Source organism: Diceros bicornis, chromosome 24, assembly GCF_020826845.1.
Source record: "Diceros bicornis minor isolate mBicDic1 chromosome 24, mDicBic1.mat.cur, whole genome shotgun sequence".
NCBI classification, from domain to species: Eukaryota; Metazoa; Chordata; class Mammalia; order Perissodactyla; family Rhinocerotidae; genus Diceros; species Diceros bicornis.
The window spans coordinates 30,420,588-30,438,253 of record NC_080763.1 but is presented as its reverse complement, the minus strand read 5'-3'; the positions used below and the strand labels follow the sequence as shown (position 1 = coordinate 30,438,253).

At 33.4% G+C, this 17,666-nt stretch overlaps 1 long non-coding RNA gene across 1 annotated transcript in view; it reads left to right on the top strand.

The window, feature by feature from the left end:
- Window positions 1–16,456, top strand: part of LOC131420999 (uncharacterized) — a 51,848-nt gene extending 35,392 nt beyond the window's left edge. Inside the window, exon 3 of the long non-coding RNA XR_009223727.1 lies at window positions 16,342–16,456. This is a non-coding gene — a long non-coding RNA (uncharacterized LOC131420999). The remainder of the gene's footprint in view (window positions 1–16,341) is intronic.
- The last annotated feature ends 1,210 nt before the right edge of the window (window positions 16,457–17,666 follow it).

Here is a 17,666-nt window from a genome sequence, read left to right as displayed (position 1 = left end):
TGCACTATTAATAAATATATATATATTTATTTTCTATTAACTGAAAATTAATTATATATTAAAATTTATAATATGTTTTTCCATTTATTTTTATATATTATTGTTATACCTAGCATACTGGCTGCACTCTTATTAGTTATACAAATTCATCCATTAATTATCTTGTATTTGCCAAATTCACCATGTATCTTCAACAAATATAATCATGCTTCGCTTCACGATATGTTCTGAGAAATAGATCCCTAGGCGATTTCATCATCGTGTAAACATCGTAAAAGGTTTGTATGAACTACACCTACCCAGATAGTATAGCCTACTACACACCTAAGCTGTATGGTACTAATTTTATGATTAGTCATATATGTGGCCTGTAGTTGATGGAAATGTCATTATGAAGCACATGACTGTAATGGGAATTTTATTTTTCTTTACTTTTTTTTTTAAATCTTAATGCTTGGGCTTAATATTTTCTGGATAAGAAACTCCAAACTCCGGTATAATGATGAATAGTGGTGGCCATCCAATGTGCTATTATTTATTCTGACATACAAAGAAACTATTTCCAAAAATATAACATCAACTGTGATGTTTGCTGTAGGTAATTGGTAGATACCCTTTACTTGTTTAGGAAAGTCTCCTTCTCCTAACATGCTAAAAACTTTAGTGTGAATGACTTGAAACATCAAATTCGCTATCTGCATCTATTTAAAAAATGTTATTTTTCTTCTTCTTTACTCCATTAATATGTTGCATTATCCTAATAGTTTCTTTCATCTATAAATCTCAGGAAGAAACATTGCTAGAAAATTATTTTTTACTGATCAATTAATTTGTTTATATTTTGTTTAGAATATTTATATCTATGCTTATGATTGACATTGGTTTTTAATTTACTTTTCATATAGTATCATGGCCTGAATTTCATGTTAGTGTTACATTGGATGCGAGTACTGAGTTAGGAATCACTACTATGAGATGAGAAAAATTTGAATTTTGTACAGTTGGTATAACTTCCTTACAATAAGTTATAGGAAAATATTGTAGAATTGGTAAGCTACAAAGAAAATTTTAGTAAATTTCTAAAAAGTATTTTTAAGTTTACAGAAAAATATCCCTATTAACTAGGCATTTAAGAAGATGAGTATTTGGTTCTCGGATGTATACAGAGCAGAAGCATCATCTTTACCTTTCTCCAAAGTTCTCATTTAGATGACAGAAAATATTAAAAGAAGAATGAAACAATAGCAATATAAGGTAATAAGAAAAGAAAGAAGCAATAGGCTAGAAAAATTGAGTACAACCAAGAAAATAAACAACTGGAAAAAAGAAATGAATCCACTGCCAAAATCTCCAGGAAAAAGAACAATTCTTTCCAAGGTGGTTCAGGAAAAGATGTAAGCTTAATGTGAAAAAAAAAATTAGAAACTGGAACAGCTAGTAGTCTCTGATAATTAAGTAGTGTACTACAATTAGTACAGTGAGAGTGTTTGGCTCCTTATATAATTAGCAATACCAAATGCTGGCAAGGATGTGGAGCAACAGAAATTCTCATTCATTGCTGATGGAAATGCAAAATATTACAGCCACTTTGGCAGAGAGTTCGGCAGTTTCTTTAAAAAGTAAGTATGGTTTTGCTATATAATCCAGCAACCACACTGCTCTCTACTTATCCAACTGACTTTAAAACTAATGTCCACACAAAAACTCACACTCAAATGTTTACAGCAGTTTTATTTATAATCGTCAAGAACAAGAAGCAACCAAAATGTCCTTGAAATAGGTCAAAGGATTAACAAACTGTGGTACGTCCATACAATAAAATGCTATTTTGCAATGACAATAAATGAGCTATCAATTCATGAAAAGACATGAAGAAACTTTAAATACATGTTACTACGTAGAAGAATCCACTTTGAAAAAGATATATATTGTATGATTCCAATTATATGACATTCTGGAAAAGGTAAAACTATAGAGACAATAAAATCATCAGTGATTGAAAGACGTTTGGACAATGTGGGGAGAGTTGAACAGATGAAACACAGGGAATTATTTTAGGATGATAAAACTATTCTGTGTTATGCTATAATTGCAAACACATGAAATGATGCATGTATCAAAGCCCATTGACCTTTACAGCACAAACAGCAAACTATAATGTATGCAAATTTTAAAAAAATCACGTAGGAAGTAAAGGGAATTCCTAGATGGAAGGCAGAATATGGCAAAACAATTTAACTGTATTACAGAAGTATAAAAGAATCTCAATTAAGTGAGTGGGAGAAAACGTTGCTAACTTTGGAAACGAGTAGGTTCTGTAAAACTAAAGGCAAAACAAATTGTATGTAAGGACGGTACTCTAGTTGATGAGGTTGTTTGCCATAGGAGTCCATGTTAACAATTCTGATCAGTTATATATGTGTATAAGAACTGAACAATTAATTAAAAGGATGGTGGACTGTGAGAGGCAGATTTCACATTGTTAGCATACAAGTTTGTAGATAAGCAAAGGGAGGAGTCCAGAATGATCCATGTGCTAACGGATTAGAGTTAGAAAAATCAGTATGAACTCATGATTAGCTTGGTATGGATACAGATTATGACAAATAGAAATATTTATAGATAAGTGTATACACACAGGATACACATATCTATTTCCTTGCTCTACCAACTGACGGGACCTAGAAGCAATGACACCCCAGTAGCAACAGCACATGTAGCATTCAATTTTTGGTTTCTAATACATTCACCAACAAAAAGAGCCAGGGTTCCTTTTAGCCTTTGAATCATGGCTGATTCTGAAAGTGACACAGGAAATGAGCATCTTCTGGTATCAGAAATTAAGGAGGTGTTCAAACAAATGATCAAAAACCCACAATAATGAAGGAATGTCAATGAGATACAAGAATCAGCTGAAAGAGTCATTGCTGGGACAAGTTGAGCAACAAAATAAAGTAGTAATGAGTTATAACCTAATTTGTAAAATAAATATCTATGAGTTCATATTGATATCAATAAATGATTGAACAAATAAACAAAATGGAGAGAAAAGCAGTCTTTCCTATTCAGAAGGATTCCAAACAATTTCTGTAAATACTTTTCCCTCAAGGAGATGGAGCATAACTCCCACTCTTTAAGTGGGCTTTGTATAGTGACTTTCTTCCAGAGAAAACACTATAAAAAGGGGAGAAAAAGTAACTTTGCAGTGGAGAAATCTGACAAACACTACTCATCCAGGTGATCAAGGTCAATTTCAACAGTGATAAATCATGTTGACAGTATATACCCTTGATATGATGTTATTTAAATTTAGCACTTTACACATCTGCTTTTTTTCCCAAAAACACTAACTCCAGTCTAACAATGAGAAGCCATCAGACAAATTCCAATTGAGGGTTATTTTACAAAATACCTAACCAGTACTCCTCAAAACTGTCAAGGACATCAAAAACAAGGAAGGTCTGAGAAACTGTCACAGCCTAGAAGAACCTAAGGGCACATGACAATGAAGTGGTTTCCTGGATCAGATCCTAGAAGAGAAAAAGTATATTAGTTTAAAACTAAGAAAATCTGAATAAAGTATGAATTTTAGTTAATAATAATGAATCATTATTGGTTCATTAATTGCAACAAATGTAACATACTAATGTAGGATAATAATAAGGGAAACTGGATGTGTGGTACCTGGGAACTCTGTGCCATCTTCATAATTTTCTGTAAATCTAAAACTGTTCTAAAAGTTAAAGTACATTTTCTCTAAAGAGATTTTACTCCAAATTGTGTGATTTGTCCTTCATGTCAGTATACTTGCATGGAGAAAATGTGAAACCTAGCTGCTGTATTATTTTATTCAACTAGTAGGTCTTTAGAAATGGCTTGATTTACAAGCAAGTAACTTAATATGCTGCCTTCATTTCTATTTTTGCTCCTCACAGTTACCAAAGAGTATCCAGCTAGCAATCTGAAAAGAGAGAATGGGTTTCTAGAAAACCATAGTATTAAAAAATGAGATTTGGACAGCTGGATTGTATGCTATTTTTAATTTTTGAGAAATCTTCATACTGTTTTCCACAGAGGCTGCACCAGTTTGCATTCCTACCAGCAGCGTATGAGGGTTCCCTTCTCTCCACGTCCGCTCCAGCCATATGATCCAGTTGTCCCACTACTGGGTATTTATCCAAAGAACTTGAAATCAACAATACAAAGAGATTTATGCACCCCTATGTTCATTGCAGCATTACTCATAACAGCCAAGATGTGGAAGCAACCCAAGAGCCCATCAACAGATGAATAAATGAAGAAGATGTGGTATATATATATGGAATATTGGAACATTATTCGGCCATAAAAAAAGACAAAATCATCCTATTTCAACAACATGAATGGACCTTGAGGGTACTATGTTAAGCAAAATAAGCCAGACAGAGGAAGAGAAACACCACCTGATTTCACTCGTATGTGGAAGATACACACATGGACAAAGCAAACAGATTAGTGGTTACTAGAGGGGAAGGGCATTGAGGGGTGGGCCAAAGGGGCAAAGGGGAACATATATATGGTGACGGATAGAAATTAGACTGTTGGTGGTAAGCATGATACAGTCTATACAGAAACTGATAAATAATGATGTACACCTGAAATTTCATAATATTATAAACCATTATGACCTCCATAAAATATTAAAAAAAAAAAACCTTGAACATTCTCCCTCACCTTGATGTATAGAAACAGCTGCAGAAATCCTGAGTACAAGGTCTTTGTCAAAAAAAAAAAAAGGAGATTTGGAGAAAATAGTTGAAAGATATTTTAAATGTGATGCAATAAATTCCTTATCTTTCATAATAGGGAACTAGCAATTACAGTCTAAATAAAAATTAAACAATTATACATTTTAAATCACTCAACATCAAATACTGAAAGAATTAGAAAACAGAAACTGTTAAAAATTGTTATTTCTGATCAGTAAGACTAAAGGTAGATTCAAGCAAGGAGAATTTTAATTTTAGAAGATTATTTTTACAATGTATTTCAATGACTTTTTAAAAAAATTATAATCATTAAAAAATAATTAGAAAAGAAAGTCTCTTCAGTAACTCATGTTATGGAGAAAAATTAAAATTATATCCAGACTATTTCTAAAGCAATGAAAAAGAGAATACATCTTTGATCTGTGGGAAGCCCAAAGCATAACTAAGAGTTTAATTCATGACCTTGAAAATTTTACCTGCAAACCAGTAAACATTGAACATAAACTTAAAATTCATTCAAGCCACATATTTTGGAAAAAAATAGCAAAATCAATCACAAGGAAAACAAGATGTTGGGAATGATAATGACAAAGCAGAAGGACTGCAGAATAAAATATTGCAACTGTTCACTCTGTTAAATCTATTCAAGAACTGGTTCAGTAAAAAAGCATGAAAGAGAAAGCACACAAAAATAAATTAAAATATGGCATAATGGTTTAAATGAAGACCATTTTGATTAATATATAAAATATATAATATATAGTCACAGATAAGTTAATGAGGACATTTCAATGAAGTCGATGATTTTTATAAAAAATATAAATTACTAAATTTTACTCTAGAGTTAGAAAATATGAATAGAAATAGAATCATTCCTATATATACAGATAACACACGTTACCAATGGTATATAACCATTTTATAAGCCTTCAAGGGGAACTGTTGGACTCACTCAGAGTATCCTCCTAAATACTCATGTGTTGTGGGAAAATATCGTGAGAAGATATAACTCTATATATTGAGAACATGTTGGAAAAACCGCCCAAAGCATATACAGAATGTTCATTTTAAGTGTACTAATGTAAATAGAAAAAATAACAATTTTTATATCAAAAATATAAAGTATCCTTCATCTCTGAAAGAACAGTAAGAATTTTTCTTTCATTTTCTTTTTAATGAATCATCAAGACATTAACTAATGTTTGCTAGTTAAAAGTAAAGAGTCCGTCGAAGCCAAATATTTTAAGTTTGTAGATACATGGCTCTTAATTTTTGTTCATAAGGATCTGTGTACTAAGGAGTTTGAGAAATACTCAATATTTCAAGAAAGAATGGAAATAATGTTCCATCACTCAGTCTCAAAGACAGTAATTAATTAAGATAACGTCATATTTTTTGAATGAGACCCTTCTGTGACAGGTTAAGGAATGGCGCAATATTATGGAACTAAAAAATACTTTGAAGTCAAATAAACCTCCTTTGATTTCCACCTCTGTTTCTTTATAATTGAGAAACTTTAAAACAAATTATTTAGTCTGTGAATCTCAATTTCCTAAAGTGAAAATGCCAGTAATTTTCACTATACAAAATTCCTTGTATAGTGTCTGATATGTAGTACCATAAATGGTAACCGTTGGTCTTAGTATAGGCACTAATTATTTGTACATTAATTCTAGTAACACATAAAACTGAAGTAGACACTATGCCATGTTTCCTACTGGATCTGTGCACATATGGTAAGAAAAAGCTAACAGGAACCCTGTCCTGATGAAATTTATAGTGTGAAAAATAGTATTAATAGCTACTTTTGAGTACTTGCCATGTTCTAGCAATTTTAAACATTATCTCCATATCCCCATGGCAAGATATTATAATTATCTCACTTTAACTATGGTGCTTTGTCCCACGGCCCAAGACTTTTTTTTTTTTTTGTGAGGAAGGTCAGCCCTGAGCTAACATCCATGCTAATCCTCCTCTTTTTGCTGAGGAAGACCGGCTCTGAGCTAACATCTATTGCCAATCCTCCTCATTTTTTTTTTTTTCCCCAAAGCCCCAGTAGATAGTTGTATGTCATAGTTGCACATCCTACTTGCTGCTGTGTGTGGGACGCAGCCTCAGCATGGTGGGACAAGCAGTGTGTCGGTGCGCTCCCGGATCCAAACCCCGGGCCTCCAGTACCAGAGCGCACGCACTTAACCGCTAAGCCACTGGGCCGGCCCAAGATTTTAACCTCAATGATATATCATTGATCAGAGAGGCACACAAACCTATATTAACCATATCTGTGAGAATTTTAATAACAGCTTTTAATGTGGAGATTTGATAAAAACAATATAGTCATGGAGAGTGTCCATGAGGATATGAAGATTGGCTGAGATGGGAATGAAGAGTGCTAATTCTTCTATGATACATGCATGAAAACCTTACATCTACAAGGTAAATTAATATATATTTTCATCAAAATGAGAATCTGAAGTCTAGCATATCTGAGTATGGTAAACTAAAAATTGTGCACCTAATCATCAAAATTTATCAGTAGCATTCAGACGTCCTACTTTGGTCAGCTTAACTGAATCATATACAACTTATATTAAAGAATACAAGGGTTCCAAATCTTCTTCCTCATCATTTGGAAACTTTATCACTGAAGAACCAAGATAGGGCAAGGACTGAATGAAAAAAATACAAAGAATTCAAAATACAGAGTCAAAATTATATACCATTAATGCAATACATTAGTTTGATATGAAGTATTTTCATAATGTGCATCAGCATGAAATTTTCCCAGTCTCCTCCTTCCCTCCGTTCTTGCACAGGCGCATACAGATTTTTACCTCTTTCCCTCCTGTCTGAGTGGAAGAAATGCATCTCATTGTCAAGGATAAATTTAACCTGCCAGTACTTTGATCCCATCTGCCTCTACTTGCTTGGAAACTAGATATTTTTTATTCTTGCCCCCCTTCATGGGATACTTATGCTCCTTTTCATTTCATTTTAAGCCATAATCAAACAATGCTAATACCTTCTGTAAGTCAAAAAGAAAACAACGTTTCTCACATTTCCACTCTGTTTTCCTCTGAATCTATTGTTTGTATGCTTCCCATTATTTTTTTTTTTTTTTGATAATAGCCATCCTGATGGGTGTAAAGTGGTATCTTACTGTGGTTTTGATTTTCATTTCCCTAATGATTAGTGAAGTTGAGCATCTTTTCATGTGCTTGTTGACCATTTGTATATCTTCTTTGGAGAAATGTCTATTCAAGTCCTCTGCCCATTTTTTAATTGTGTTGTTTATTTTTTGTGGTTGATGAGTTGTAGGAATCCTTTATCTATTCTGGATATTAATTCCTCATCAAATATAAGCTTTGCAAATATTTTCTCCCATTCCATGGGCTGCCATTTTACTCTGTTGATTCTTCTTATCCAAGAACATGGTATGTTTTTCAATTTTTTTCTTTTTTAGTTTTGTTCACTCAGGTTTTTAGGAAATTTTTTGTTTAATTTATAGATTTGTATTTTATTTACTTTTTTAGATAGTTATTTTGTTATAAAAATGATTATCTCTTCTAGTATATGTTTTTTCTAGTTTTTATTTGTATGTATAAATGCTTTGATTTTTGTATATTGATTTTATTACTTGCTACAAATGGTATGCTGATTTGCAGCTTTTGCTAATTTCTGTAGAATGAATACTCCCGCTGTGGCCAATTTCAAACTTTCAGTAGTTCATTCGCTGGCTTGCAAAATCCCTGAACTTTTAACAATCTGCATTAGAAGCTAGTCCAGGCTGGCCCCAGCATTACACTGCTTGTTACTTTAATAAATTATTTGTTTGTTTGTAATAGTTTTTTCATCGATTCTTCCAGCATTTCTAAATATATAATTTTATCATCTGCAAGTAGAGATAACTTTCGCCTTTCCACTTCATACAATTTTAATTGTCTCCTATTGTTTAATTCTACAGTCATGCATCTTTTAGCAAGAGGGCTGTGTTCTAAAATGCGTCCTTAAGCTATCTCATCTTTGTGCAAACGTCATAGAGTGTACTTACACAAACCTAGGTGGTATAGCCTACTACACATCTAGGCCATATGATACTGCACTTATGAGATCACTGTCATATATATGGTGCATTGTTGATCAAAACATCATTATGCAGAGCATTACTGTATTATCTAATATTTCCTACAAATGGTTAAATGTTCTGGGAGATGGTGGCTATCCCAACCTTGTTGATGATTTTAGTAGAGAAGCTTCTATTATTTTCCCTTGAATAAGCTTCTGCTCTTGAGTTCATGTGGATATTTTTGTGTTTTTGTTTATGTGTTTGTGTTTGCGTGAGTGTGTCAATGATATATCTAACAATTGCTATTTTACTGAATGTTTTTAACGTAAATTAATTTTCATGTTGCTTTTTGTATGATGCTTTTTCTGCTTCTAAACTGACTCTATGGAGATAATCATATAATGTTTTTCTAAAGCTCTATTAATAGACTAGATTGCATTCATAAATTCCTTAATGAAATACCATTTTATTTCTGGAATACGATTTCTTTGGTCAGGACTTTCTCCTGATATTCTATTTTATTATGCTATTATATTCTATTACCTACTGTATAATTTAAAATGTTTACAAAATAGTCATAAATGTGATTGGTCTTTACTTCTCTTTTTTTGGTGTACTTTTTACCGGGCTTTGAAACATTATAGAATTTTGAAAGAGTTATCAGTATAGATCTTGAAATTGTCCAGCAAGATAGCCAATCTAACCTTACTTTACTCTTCTCTAAAAGAAAATTGATTGCTGAAATACATATTTACATAGTAAAAATTCATTACGTAGAAATAGTATATTATAAAAGATGTGAACATATGTAATTATATTCTATATTTGCCTATTGATAGCAGTAATAGAGCTTATGTTATTTCTATTTTATGCCTAAGAAAAATGGATGAATGACTTGAAGTGTTCAGTCAGTTAATTAGCAGCAATAAATTCCAACCTCATCCTCCTGACATAAGATAAAAATTTCCTATAAATTTTTGCTGCCACGCACTCTAGTGAAGACAGTAGGATACACTAAGTCATCCACTCTCATGTTGTAGTCCTTCCCTTAGCCAATGGTTTAGCAAAAACCTATTATCTTAGCATAGAATTGTTGTGTCTGAATAATTAACTGGACAGTGATGTCACAAAAATCTTTGCCCTGTGATCTTGATGCCGTATAGTCAATAGCTCTTAATGAATGAACTGATATGCTTCTCTGCCTTTTGGCTAAGATCAAGTGTAGTATGAATGAACTGATGATTTTTGTCCTTCAAGAGTTATTTTGTAGTCTTTTTCTACCATGCTAATTTATAATTTGGCTTTATTATTTTCATTTAGGAGAGAAAAGAAAAGAAAAGTGTGAAGAATAATAATATCCTGGATAATATAAGAACAAATATTTCTCATTTGATGAAAAGTAAGCCCTTTAAGAGAAAAATTGACAATTAAATTAGTTAATTACAATTTATCTTTCTTTATTCTCATAATGCAATAAAAAGCCAGATAATTTTAAAAGCCTATAGATTAGCATAACTTAAAGAGAATAGAAATAAGCTTAAATAATAAGCCTTTAGTTATAACTATTAACAATGCCAATTAATAATACACTCTCTCAAATTTTGTTTTTAAAGTAATGGCCTTAAATTGCCTTAACAAGATTTAATATAATTCGAAAACTCCTGCGAATATACTAAATAGCTATAACATGCCCCACCATTAATTTAATAAAAGAAACTTTTTAAAAGGTAGAATTGGAAAGGAAAAGAAAAAAGCAATAGCTGCAGACAAACAAAAGCTCCCTCCCTGTGCATTTATTAAGGAGGACAAAATGGGAACACAGAATAACGATTACTTTTACTTTACATTTTGTTTAGAGAAGAGGAAGAAAAATTTACTCTTCCCATTCTAATTAGAAGGCAGAATGTATTCAAAGCATTAAAACAGTAAAGAATGTGATTATAAAAAGTAGCAAAGGTTAATTCTGTGAGTGCCTCCGATCCCAGCTCTTTCTGGATTATTTAGTAACCTCAGTGCTCTGTTTTCCTTCTCAACTGTCTCCTGATTTACTGCTTCTATTTACTTTCCCTGACATACTTTCTTTCTCACAAGTGGAGGCTGATTAGTTTTTGTTATGATTATATGACTTGATCTCTGTGGAGACTTTGGGGGGAGCAGTGAGAGGTGCATAATGAAAAGATATGTTGCTTCTACTGAGATTACATAATTAAATATAATGCAAAGTTTATGCAAAAAGAAATGCAATCACTAGAATGAGATGAAGAAAAGATGAGGCATAACAGCACTGTGGATGGTTATGGAGTTAATCTAAATTAAAATATATACCGAAATTAATTATGTCTTTTTGGATAGCAGAATAACCTCTGTATCTTCTCCTTGTGTTGACTTGGAGAGTTGAATAATGCCCTCATTTTCAAATTCGTGTGTCACCAACCAAAACAATCTCCCAAGGAAATCTGTTAGGCAAACGAGTTGTCCCCAATTGTCATAGTTGCCTATTGAGGCAAATGAATTAGTAAATTTCAGAGGATTCTCCACTTATGGATATTAAAGTGCATGTTTGGTGAGAATTATAAAGTGCATTCAATCCTCACTCCCATCAGCATAAACTAATTTGATTAACTGAAGCCTAGAAAAAAATTAAGCCAAATGGAGTGTTAATAGGCAAGCTATGAAAATTAGTATCAAAAATATTTGTTAGCTTTAATATAGCATTGTTTTAAATAATGAATACAAAACAATTCAAATCTTGCCATTTTTTAAAAGCCTTCCTTAACCAAGGCAATCTGGAAGATATCTCATGTCATTTTAACTCTTATAATAATTATCATTGCATCCAACTTGAAAAGTTATACTTCTTGTCTTATTTATCCTGTGTAGTTTTATATATTATTTAATTTTAAAAAATTTATATTCATATTTCTCATATTACAATATAACTTCCTAGAGGACTGCAGGCTTCCCTTATCTTTTGTAAACTTCATAATATCTATCAAGCCTCCTTGAACGTCCTAGGCACTTAATATATATTTTATACAAAATCAATTGAACTAATGAGCTATCCAAATTATAGCTAACATTTTGGGTGCCTAAAAATTGCCTGTGCAAATCATCAAACATTTTCCTTGTCATGAATCAACTCTACCCCCAATCTGAAATTCTTTTTCACTAGATCTGGGTTCAAATTTATGATTTTGATTTTGATATTTGTATATAGTCCAGGAATACACATGGAGAAACACTGCATAAAGTAACTCATTTACTCCTCACAACAAACACATGAGATAAGTACTATCATCTCACTCACAAAATTGTGTGAATTATTAATTTTGAGGCAAGCATTTGAACTTGATATCAAGTATGCAAAACTAAACAAAGCATCTTGGAAAAGTTCAGATCCTAGTACATTTGCCTCAACTATCCTAGAAAGGATAAGGAAAATATATTTTCTTGTTGAAATTTTTCCCTCGTTTGATGTCTTTCTCTGCCGTGGTAGCTCTGCTCCTCTTTTCAGGTCCTATTTTCATCTTTGCATCATTTGTGTGGTCCTCTGTAGAGAATATAGCTAGTTCTGCACAATAATTTGGATAGAGAAATTATTGGTTAGTTGGCTTCCTTAGGTTATATTCTATGCTTATAGCTTTTTGGCGGTTTATTATTATTATTTTTTGATCCTTCGAGTAACACTTGTAGATGTTGGAAAAGTTAAAAATAAAAAATTTTAACCAATATATGCCAATATATTTGTTATCCTAGTTTCCTTAAGAATTCTATCAGTGGCAGCTACTGCATTGGAAATACCTTCCACAGCAATCCTCATAGGGGAGTTTAGAGTGCCTTGTCAAAAGACATACTAAATAACTTATTCCCGTAACTATCGCAGAGCAATCTCTTGGTAGGAAATAGAAAATAGGAAAAAAAATAGAATTATATTTTCAAATTCACTTCTGAGGATCCCAGCTGTCTTTTTAAATCACCTCTCTTTTGCTGCCTAGTTCATTTGCAGCCCTGTCCAGGCTCAACGTGAGAATACTCATCCAGGCCAAAAACCAAAAAATAACATGTCAGTGGTTGACAAAATACCCATTATCATAAAGAAGGACAGCCAGATTGAACACTTCAAAGGCTTGTTGATTCACACCAGAGCACACAGCAAGAACAAAGACTGACGTTGCAAATTGTATGGATATAATTATTGACCTTGTCTGACTATGTTTCAGAGGAAAGTATGCTTTATTTTTTTAAAACATGGAATGATGGCTTTCCATATTCTAATTCTCTAATTTAAATTAATATACTCTTTTACCTAGAAAGAAATTATATTTTTCTGGAATTCTTTTAATGACTATCTTTGTCCATTGGGGCTGGACTCCATTTTTTTTTGCTCTAGTCATCCCCACCTTCATCTGCTTAAACGTCTAAAGGTTCTTTCTAATTACTCAGTCTTCCAGCCACATCTCTGAGTATCATCAGGCACCTTTAGCTAAAAGCAACCCAGTAGGTTCACCTCTCAGTGCTTCCTGCTATCTAGACACTTGCCCTGCAATTCTTCACTGCCTGTCAGTTCTCCATTGCATTCCTCTACATCAAGAGCTCTTCCCTAATGACCATAAACCTGTAGAAATTCCATAGATGGGCTTTAGAGATTAGATGAACTGGGTATAAAAGGAAGGCTTAACAATCTGTATCGTCAATGCTTAAACTCTTTATGTAAAACTAGCTTTATCAGAAATAGATAAGAAAGCCCACTTCTTATTTTTTTTTGTTTGTTTTAATTTTATTGCCAAATATGTTTTCATAAGATATAACGGGCACAGTGATTTCTGAGTTGCAAGTGTCTTGATGATGGAAGCATGAAGTTTATAGAGCTGAAAGAACAACGTCCCTCTTTCAACCATGACACTACACCTTAGTGTCAGCTTTTCTTTTCTCTTTCCTCTTTTTTAATAAGAAAGCTATGTGCAGCTTTGCCTGAAGGACTAGGTCTGGTTAAGAAGTGTTTTGTTTTGTTTTTATTAAAAAGGCCTGCCAGACCTAAGGCTGCTGCTGGTGGTTGAAGAGAATAGATACTGTAATAGCCAATTTTAAGTCATTTATGTTAGTTGACATTTGCATTTTGATTCCTGCGTACCAAGATGTGCTGGCAAGTGTTCATGTATGAATAAGATAAAAAGGGAAGTCCTCGTGGCATAAGAGTCACAGAAAGTATATTTCTCTTTTCTGGCAGAACTACGCCCTGCACCATAGTAAAAGATAATCAGAAAGAATATTTCTTGTTAAGTAACAAGGCTTGTAAATAGTTGAAACATTTAATATAATAAATTTCATACAACTGAAAATCATAGGCTCTTTTCGTTAGTCAAAACATACTGACTCTGTTAACATAAAGCACATTGCAGAGAAAGAGATTATCTAGAGAACTCATCCATATACACTTGGAAAAAAAAAAAGCAAAGAAGAAGTGAATTTTATATGCTAGCCTTTGTTCTTCTAAGGATAATGCCTTGAGGATAGGTTTCAGAATTTAAGAGTCTACTTGTCAACTTTCTCCCAAAGAGAACCAAGGAAAGCATGATATTATGCAGTCAGAACTTTGTCTCTTCTGTTGCATTCTGTCCTCCTGGAATGGAATCTATGTCTCTATCACAGTAATAATATATAGCATAAGTGACACTCTCTTCTTGCCAAAATAAATATTGTACACCTACTGCTTTGTATATAATATACACCAGTTTTCTTTTAGGCATTACAGCCATACTCTGTCAATCCCTGCCGATATCCAGATATCCCTCAGAGTATTTTAACACTATTAAAGAAGCAGTTGCCCCAGATTGTATTTCCTTTTATTTGAAGAATGAATTTCAAGAGTTGAGAGATTTCTTTTACAACCACAGAACTTTGTCTGAATTTCCTTCACTCACTTAGAAAAGTATAATTGTCAATGGCTGCTTAAAGTAAGAATAATTCAGTACCCGAAGACAAAGTCTGAGGTGGAAAAGTCTGGGTCCCAGACTCTTAGTTCAATAGTATTAGCAACAATAGAAAAGTATAAATTAAATGAGATTCTTCACGCTCCCCTAACCTCCATTAAAAAAATTTCCAATATATTGAGGTGATGATTATGGGATTTATTAAGCGACAAAAAAGTTGGAAGAGCGGGCTGACCCTGCAGTGTAGTGGTTGAGTTTGGCACTCACTCTGCTTTGGCAGCCCGGGTTCACGGGTTTGGATTCTGCGTGCAGACCTACACCACTCATCAGCCGTGCTGTGGCAGCAACTCACATACAAAATAGAGGAAAATTGGCACAGATGTTAGCTCAGGACAAATCTTCCTCAGCAAAAAAAAAAAAAAAAAGGAAAAATGTAGGAAGAGAAAGGATAGAAGGAAGCAGTGGAAGAGAAAAATGAGGAAGAATAATGACAAGAAACCATATTTATTTAATGCTTACTTTGTGCAAGGTATTGCACTAAGGTCTGTGTACTAAGATATGCATAATCACGTTCAAAATTCATAGATTCATTCATATACACTTAGAGTTATTGTAAGAATTATTGTAGATTATTGTAAGGACTAAAATTATCACCATTTTCCAGATGAGAATCTTGTGGTTTAGACAGGATATGGAACTAGTTCAATGTGGTAGTTATAAGAGGGTTCAAAACCAGATCTGACTGCAGAGTGTACAGGAGTAACTACTACTATGGACTCTCTCTCCTTTTAGAAATGCCAAGCCAAGGGGCTGATGTAATTTGGATTGCAATGAAAATCTACACTTATCTTATAAAATTCGTTTTGTGCTAAATATAATAAGAAACTGAATTCTAATCCCTTCAGGTAAGAAATCAGGATGGACAAATCACAGGGGGAGCCAAAAACAAATTTATTCGGACAACAAGCTACTTATTTCCCCCATGCAGAAGCCTCTTAGGTGGACTCTATTCCTATATCTCTGGTCTGCACAGCAAACCAGGGCAAATCAGGAAGCAGATTAACTGGCTGCACATTTAAACGCATCTATTTCTTCCAAGTATATTGCAGTCACTTTAGCAAGTAAAGCTAAACTGAATACTTCAATAAAAAAGAGAAATAAAGAGAACTGGATATATATGGCACAATCATCAGTTTTAAACAAAAACAAATCTCAAAATCAATGAAACAGGCTGCTTCCTTCCTTCGCAAAGAGCCACACCCATGGAGTGGAGGTGCCTTACCTCTGAAAACTATCATGGCCCACAAAACACCATTAGAAAAAGGAAATTTCTACTTCTTATTTTTTTATTTCTTAAACTGATCTTACAGATGTTATTACATTACGACTTCTTCTGCACTCCTCTTTCATAACATCTGGATTTGGGAATCAGTGAACACACTAACTTTAGGTAGAGAATGGTAGATTAAAAGACCTATTTTCTTCCTAAGAACAAATAATCCTTGCCTGTCAGATGAGAATAAAGCTCCTTCAACCAGCAAAGAGAGAATAATGATCCAAACTTCGTAATAACATTTCTTTCTTTCTTTTTCTTTAGGAACAATATTCTTTTCACCCATACTCCATCCTACTTCTGCCAGACAGTGCCTTTCCCAAGAGTCTCTTTTGTCTGGATTTTTCTCTTTCAGGACACCTTTTATCAACTCCAGCTGTCCAAGGTAAGCTTTTTTCTTTACTTGACAAAGAGTTTCAGAATAGAGAAACTTTAATTACAACTCTTTAGAGAGTCAACTGAATTATTTAGAATTGTTACCTGGATCCTCTAATTTTATCCAACGCTGCCTTTGGGGCTAGTGAATTGGAGTGGAAGAAACAGGTGCTTTTAAACAAATTAATCTTTATAAAAATCCCCCCTGTACCATTAAAAATCTGGTGTTCATGGGTGAGTCATATCACCTACTTTCATTAAAAAAATGAAGAACATAATTCTTGTGATCTAGGGCTATGAGGAGATAATGTATGGGATGCATCTAGTATGATCTTGACACATATTGGGAGAAAATTTTGGAACCCTTGGAAAGAAAGAAACTGAAATTTTGTGGATTAGACACGGGTTTAGGAGCTGTGGAAAAGAAGAGAGGTGAGGAGTAAAGAAGATGTATTTGTCTTCACGAGAAGAAAACATGGCAAGCAGTTGCGAGGGTGAGATCAACTGCGGGATCAGCAGATGTTGATGATGGAGGAAGATTTCATAGGCCCTCTCCCCTCCCACACAAATAGCCCTGTTATCAAATTCCTCAGCCTATAAATCAGCCTTTATTACCTTTCTTATTACTTCAGCCCTTGAGGAAAATCCCGAGGTGGAGGATAAACACGAAGTCCTTAGGGACAGGGAAGCCACAACCTTCACTTCAGTTCCAAGGACTCTCTGCTTTTTCCTCAACAGCCTCAAGCAAATCACACCATATTTCACTTTTATAATACTCATGGCTTTGTAACCAATGAGGGAGGACACCTTAGCATTTGTTTCCTGCAGTTTATTTGGAAATGAAAGATGGAGTTAGGAGGACTGGGTGTCTCAATACCTCTCAACCACATGTAATATAGATTTTGTCAGTTTAGCTTCCTCTGACAGATGGTCTACATCCCTTGACTAAACACCCTTTGAGAAAGGGAGATACATCATTCCACAACCTTCCATCCATATTTTTGAGAGAAATATGCACCTAAGACATAATATCACAAATTAATGGTAATAAAAGTGGTAGTAGTAACAATAATGATAATAATAATAATTTTTAAAATAACAAAACAAATTATCATTGTTAAGTAACTACTAGGTAACATCTCTGGGGTGATTATGTTGAAGCATTATTTTATTTAATTTTTATTAAAAAGTATGTAAGTTTCATTATTCTTGTT